Source organism: Epinephelus moara, chromosome 2 (assembly GCF_006386435.1).
Source record: "Epinephelus moara isolate mb chromosome 2, YSFRI_EMoa_1.0, whole genome shotgun sequence".
In the NCBI taxonomy this organism is placed as follows: domain Eukaryota; kingdom Metazoa; phylum Chordata; class Actinopteri; order Perciformes; family Serranidae; genus Epinephelus; species Epinephelus moara.
The window spans coordinates 23,506,085-23,512,537 of NC_065507.1; positions in this window are offsets into that span (position 1 = coordinate 23,506,085).

Sequence of the window (6,453 nt, forward strand, 5' to 3'; positions counted from 1 at the left end):
AACAATGACAAGCTCATTTTCTTCAGGGAGGGCATAAACACAGCATTCCTATACTCCTAACAGTCTCCCCATCCAGCTCCTTGGAACAATGACAACCTCTTTTCCCCCTGTATGATAACCCATCTACCAACACCCAGCTGCTGATGACTCAGTTACTGGGACACACACTCATACATACACACAAGAACCAGACAGACACCTGGAGGTTAAATATAGGATAAAGTTTTCCCATTCCCACGTGTTTTGAGTTGGGGCGGAGGGCAGGGGATTTTGACCCCCAGCCTCCACACTACTGTGCTGAGTCACTTTTAAAGGAGGGGGGTCTGCGTCTCAGAAGGTGACTAGACTATGGCCTTCAGTCGCGTACCTCCCACCAATCGCCCACATCACATCCCAGGACTTGTCCCTCTGTGGCTTCTCAATGCACAGAGTTTCCTGAGGGCTCCAAAATATGGAATCCATAAAGCAGGAAAGATAAAAAGAGAAAGAGGCCAAGACACAACATACATTACACAGAAACGCTGACAGGCCTGGTATAATATAGAGCAATATGAGGAGGGTTTGTATAAGACGTGGGAGGGTGTAAACTAATGTGCGGGAAGAGGAAACTCGCATTCAAGCTCCCCAGAGACCATGTAGACACTAAACTCTCTTTATCCCCCTTATGGCCTAAATTATGGCTTCCATTCCCCTGTTTCTCCCCTCCATCCAGTTTTATGGATGTCCAGAGACAGGAAATCTGTTAATATGAGAAAACTCACAACAATTAAAGCCAGCCCCCTCTGGCGAAAGTGGGAACAATGAAAGAGTCCCAAGACCTTCTTAGTAAGACTGTGTAGGTGTCAAACACTAACAACCTCAAGGACAGATGTGGCTAACATATCAGAAAACACACACAATACAGATCTTCTTGGGACCAACTCTGAACACTTTCACAAAGAACAAATACCACAATCCATGCACTTAAGAGATCTTACCACAAAGGCTTAACTTCTTCAACTCCATGCACCCTCTGGGAGATCCGTCATTAAAAACTTGTGTTGTGCAAAGAGAGATTGCTCAACCCCGCAAACCTTTACTTTAAATTGTAGTCAAGATGCCAGGGACCAAGTCAGGATCAAATGTTGCATGTCAAATACACTCAATATAACAATGCAGCTAGAAAATAAATGGTAACTTGGATTTAAATATTTAACTCAATAAGTGTGATATGACTTAAAAAAAAGTGGTGGAACAAGCGGAAAAAGACTAAAGACAAAACATGATACTTTCAAGCAATGTTGAAAGAATAGTTTATTTGACTTGGAAGCTAATTTTTAAGGTGAAGTGGTCAAACTTTAGCCACATTAGCTGCATATGGCTCTATGGACGGCAATGTCCAACACATTCTCACTCTGACCTCGTCAAATATTGACGTTTGGTTTCCATGTCCACATACGATGTGCAAGGTACCCTAGGTGCGTTGGTTGCTGACGTTCTTCGACACCGGGTCAAGTTCTGCCTGTTACATGCATTGTCGTCTTTCAAGATACACTTCTGTTTTCACAGGAAATGTAATGTTTACATAGTCTCTTTTGAAATAATCGCACTACGTCGATACAACTCCGCAACGTTTTTTTCTTTCAACAACAAACACACATGGTTGGGTTTAGGCAACAAAAACATGTGCTAAGGTTTAGGGAAAAAAAACAGGGTTTGGCTTTAGAAACATACAGGACGCGAACAACTCGCAACTTTCTCAGGTGAAAGTTGTGGTTTGTTGGACGCATCCACCACCCCTCCCACCTGCCCCACCCAGACTTTCACCACCTTAATTTTTGTCCTTTTCTCGCTGCATTACCCCCTGACGCTGCTGGGTGCCGTTAAACGGTAATGGCAACCGGCTGTGTATCATGCCGACTTTAAAGGACGCCTTTTTTCATTGGTTTCTGACGCCGCTTTTCGGCGACTTCGGAGTGAGACCGGGCTCCAATGTTAATTGATCTGTCCACCACTTTGGTTCAGACCAACATATCTCAACTATCAGATGGACTGTCATGAAATTTCGGACATACATTCATGATTCCCAGATAATATATCCTACTGACTTTGGAGAACCCCTGACTGTTCCTATACACTAGCACCACCATGAGATTGACATTTATGGTTTTGTGTGAAATGTCTCTGCAACTATTGGATGTATTGCCATGAAATTTGGCTCAAACATGCATGTCCCTCTTTGGAAAGATTTGTAATAACTTTGGGTAACTTCTAATAGTGCACCATCATCAGGTCAACATTGAATGCGACCAGAATTATGATCAAATATCTGAAAAACTTTCAGACATTATCATTTGCCTGGGGTGTACTTAGTTTTTAGTGCAAATTAGCAAATAGCAGGCTAACAAACAGAACTAATATAATGGGAGAAATTAAATTGCTAAACATAAGCATGCTAGAATTTATATTATGATGTTAGCATGTAGTGCAAAACAGCCTTAGAGTCTCTAATAAGCGGCAACCTCTGGGGCTGAAACAGGAAAGTGCCAAAAACTGCAGTTCCTTTAAATGGCCGGCTGGCTCCAGAATCGAGTTAATCCCATAGACCCCCATGTTAAAATGTCCAACTTTACAGCAGATATAAACATGTTTACAGCCTGGTACAATATAGCTATATAGCTACTTTTTGACATTCATGACAATTGTATGGGGGTGGGGGGCTTGTTGTTGAATTTATATATAACTTATCCCATTTTATTAGGGCTCAAAGTTATGTGTGATTAATATGTCACTACTGGCTCCATAAATACTAGATGGCAATGGCCGGAATGCCAAACTTAAGGCTTCAAAATTGGGGTTCACAAACCAGTGGGTGATGTCATGGTAACTATGTCCATTATTTTTATGCAGTCTGTGGTTGCTAGCATGGCTGTAGACTCTTGTTCTTTGATCACACATCGTTTCCTTCCTCATACTTTCTTTAACAGTGCACTGCAAATACTTTAATTTTGTATATTTTTAAAAATGAATTTCCCACATCAACAGTTGAAATAAAAGGTCAGATGTCAAACTGTTTCTTAGATACCAGAGAAAACTGTTGTGGTTGTTGCGCATTTTGAGGAATGTGACAAAAACACTCATTAAAGGGGGGCTTAGGTTTATTTTCTCATCTAAATCACGACACACTGAAAATAGAGAACAAAAAAAAACATGTAAACTGTGTGGGTGAGATGAAAAAAACCCCAAGGGACTCATAAAACATCTCAACCCAAGTGGAACAAAACAGATGATGGCAACAGCAAACGGAGGTGACTGCTGAAAAGAAAAAACAATAAAATGTATAAAAATAAAGATACAGAAGAAACAAATGCAGGCCTTGGATAATGAAAGTGAATTCAAAGGGAAAGGGGGTTGCATGGTGGTGAGTGAAGTCACAAGTTCACTCCCGAGTTGTTAGTGTTTAAATCCAAGTCCAAGACTTGTCTGCTATTAAATCAACTTTCACTTTACAAAACATTTCTCCCTTGTTGATTCAAAACCCCGTTTCTGAATACAACACTGCTCTGTTTTTGTGCTTTGGTGCCTCCATATAGGGAGCTCATCCTATTGATTGCACAGGGAAAAAAAAAAATTAGAGAACTGCCAACTCTTAGGCCCATGCATTATACATAATGCTGTTGTACGGGACTGAATGAGGTTGCCTCTGAAAATCTCTCCTGGCTGGACAATCTCCAGAGCCTCTCTCCCATTTTCTCTATGCAAAGGTGTTGCCCTTTGTCCCTGTTCACCTCTCTTCAGCTTCTTTATGCAGGGTTGCAGCAGCCACGGCTCTTTTGTTACTATGGATCTTTCCAGTGATAACTCAGCCTGGATGGCAAAATGGCCAATTGAAACTGAACGGATCTCCAGAGTAAGAGGACACCTTTTGTGCATCTACGTGCGTGGATACACGTATGTTATAAAGGGAACGTTTGAGCACAGAGGTTATGGGTTTTCTTCCTGCCTGACTGAGTGTCCTTATATGTGAGTGAGTGTGTGTTTCTGTGTGTTATTTTTGACTGTGTGTGTCTATGTGATGGATAATGAGTCTGCACAATGAGGGCTCATATTAAGCCTCTGGGGTGTGTGACATCATCGTTTCCAAACAGGTTGGTCGATCTGTAAAGAAAAAAGCCTTGTCATAACACACACACACACACACGCACACATACACACACAATGAATGACTGTTTTAACTGAACCAAAGTGGAGGGAAAGATCATGTCAGTTTCTTTTGATAAAGACCTTGCCCAATACCTGTTTATAGAAATATACTTCAGTTCAGCATTTTATGATGACAGCACAATGGAGATATATATGTCTTTTGGATCTAGTCCAAGTCAAGTCTCAAGTCCCTGAAACTTGACTTGCAAGTCAAAAAGCAAGTCTTTCCAGTTTATCAACATCTGTCATGTTAATTAGAATAGCACACCAGCCCATATCCAAACAAATACTTTTAATGGAGACAGTGCATTAAACACATCCACATTAAACATCCAGTTGTAAGTAGTGAACCAAAGCATTGCTGTGTGAGTGCATTATTAGCCACGCCAGCTAGCAGCATGGCTCTGAATATAACAGTATGAGTTGGTCAGTCAATCCACCACTTTAGTCCAGACTAAAAAATCTGAGTAACTATCTGAAGGATTCAGACTAAATTTTTTGTCCAGGCACTCCTGATGCCCAGAAAATGAATCCTATTGAACTTTCTTATCCTCGACTTTTCCTCTGGCACCACCAGCAGGTCAAAGTTGTCACTAATCCAGTGAAATATGTCAACATCTACTGGAGGGTATCCAATTTTGTACAGATAGTCATGGTTCCCAGAGGATGAATCCAAGCCAACCATGGGCCATGTCTCTGTTGCCCTGTTTTTTAGTGAGGTGTCCTGCACTGGTCGATTCATGTTTTATCAGCCTTAGAGACATCGGAGTCCGTCAGTGAATGAAATCGCTCTGATTGACACTTCAGTTCAGTGCGCAAGAGGAAAAACGTAGGTGAGGAAAGCAAACTGCTTAAGTCAAGAGGAAGTTAGATCAAAACAAACTTGTTCTAGTAGGTATGATTATTTTTCAGCCACTGAGCTCTTATGTAGAAACATTTCCTAGTGGTTTGTGTTGTTGTTCACCAATGCTCTGTAAATATCATTTGTTCTTTTAACATTAGGCTGTGTTGTTAATGAGCTAACTGGCATCTTGAATCTGTCCTGTCTGTCTTCTGGTTTTCATTATTGAATGACAAATACAGACTACCACTGCCTGCTGGTGTGGAGAGTTATTTCCTGTCAAGCAGGCACAGAATATACGCACTTTTTGGCCACTGGCTGCAGTGTGATCAAGTGCAACTTTTTGGCTGAGACACAGCCAACCAGAGACAATTCAACAGTCTGTCTTCGGCACCTTTCTTTGATTTCGATTTGGTGTGTCTGTGATGATCTCCTGACTTTTCCTCTAGTGCCACCACAACGTTCACAGTTGTGGATTTATGTAAAATGTCTCCACAACTACTGGATGGATTGCCATGGACTTTATTTCGGACATTAATGTTCCCCTCTGGATGAATTGTTTGGTGATCTCTTAACCTTTCCTGCTGGTAGAATTTTCAGTTTGCCCAATACTTTGGATTACAAAGAAATGCCTGCAAAATAAAAGACGTTCCGATTATCCTAATCTGTTGTCCATGTGGTGCTGATGACCAAATGTAAATAAGATGTGTTGACAGCTCAAAGCACCACTGTGTCTTAATGCAGCCTAATGCTAGAACTGCTTGTATTCTTAGGCCTGTAAAACATTTAGTGATCTGAGGTCAAGTCTCCTCAGCCAAATCGATTCTTCAGGCAGTCAGGTCTCAAGGACGAAGATCCCAAGTCCTCACCAAATCCAAGTTTCACTTCTGAAGCGCAAATAATTTCATACCTTAAGTTACTTGAATGACTCCCTTCCTCGTTCGTCTATTCTGAGCTAATCTTGTCTCTAGTTCCTTTCTACCCATCCCTCCATCTCCTCTCCTCTTGACCTTCCACGTCCTCTGCTCTTTCTCCCCCCTCTCCTCCACTTCTCTCACTTTATCTCCTCTAATTTCCTGAAGTATTGGGGGTATCGTCTCGCCACTGAGTCTGATGCGGTGCTGTCTCTTCTTGCACCGAGGAGCTGATCCCTCCCTTTAGACTCTGAGACTTGGATAATGTCCCTGTTAGTCTGCGGCATCTCTCTCTTTCCCCTTCTCTGCTGCAAACTACATATCCATCCGTGAAAGTTGGACGGGCGGATGGAGAGAGGGGAAAAGGAAAAGATCAATGAGTGGAAGATCAATAGGAAAGCCCTTGATCCTTCACTCATTCCTCCCACTGGACATCTCAGACACTCACAGAGAGCTCTCCCTACCTTTCTAGCTCTCTCTGATGGACAGTGAGCTTATGCCACAGATGAGCACTTT